Source organism: Daktulosphaira vitifoliae, unplaced genomic scaffold, assembly GCF_025091365.1.
Source record: "Daktulosphaira vitifoliae isolate Bord-2020 unplaced genomic scaffold, ASM2509136v1 Scaffold_4, whole genome shotgun sequence".
Lineage (NCBI taxonomy): Eukaryota > Metazoa > Arthropoda > Insecta > Hemiptera > Phylloxeridae > Daktulosphaira > Daktulosphaira vitifoliae.
The window spans coordinates 25,075,912-25,077,093 of NW_026099575.1; positions in this window are offsets into that span (position 1 = coordinate 25,075,912).

Consider the following 1,182-nt stretch of genomic DNA (forward strand, 5'->3'; position numbering starts at 1 on the left):
AAAATTTTATAATAAATAATACATTTTTTAATTATTATTTGAAATGATTTTTTTTTAATTTAAAAAAATTTCCTGACAACTATTCTTAATGTAGATTTTAAAATAAAAAACCTAACGTCACAAATTTGAAGGTGGACCGTTTATGATTTTTTGTTATGTCTACTTATTTATTTTATCGCGCGAAAGAACCTTTTTCTGACACAGCGGTGTCAACTACTCATTATTTTGCCTCTGACCGCTAGATAAGGCGATAAAAGAGAAATATAATTAAAATCGAATTGTTTATCAGTATTGATTACTTCCAAAAAGACTGGCCGTTATCGATATGAAATTGCCGTTAGATCGGTGTTGACTCTTCTCGACTNGTTATCGATATGAAATTGCCGTTAGATCGGTGTTGACTCTTCTCGACTCTTTCTTCTGTCATTGACCGTGCTAGGGTGCACACATTTGTTGTTTTATTGACATATTTTTCAATGATGGAGTAGAACCGCCAACGGCGAACGGCCAGATATTTTCGGCAAAGTATCCAGACCATCGGATGGGTCTCTTCGGAGACCGGGTATCGTTTTCTTTTTTATATTATATTTATGTAATGAGCTATATTTTATTAATTATTTTATTGTAAATTAACTTAATTTTGTTTATGTGTGGAGAGCATGTGTTTCCCTTTTCTTGTAGCCAACGCTAAGGAGCGAGTGTCCAGACCGCTCCTGGTGTTCTTCATTAATTTCCGATTAATATTAACGGTTGTGTTCCAATACCGTCCGACATGGTTTTTGATGCATTCGCATTTTTGTCCATGTTTAACTTAATTTTCTTTTTTTTTTAACAATTAAATTAAATTTCCTTATTAATTTCAACTGTAATATTTATTTTATTGCGCGAGTAACTTAATTACTCGCGTGTATTTCATTCCTATTCCTTAATCTAGACACGGGCTACGGTATGTTTTACATATCAACCACATACAACTTTGATTGTCATAATTGTGTTCTATAAACCACGAGGCATTATAGTAATTTATACATATAACGACATATTAACTTAGATTATACTTTTAATTAACTTAAAATTAAATTCCACCTATGGTCCGGTAATCATATCTGATAGGTGTGACACCTCGCCTAGGTGGTGGCGACCCTTGCTACTCTAGCTAGTCGTTATGCAAGTGGCAAACCA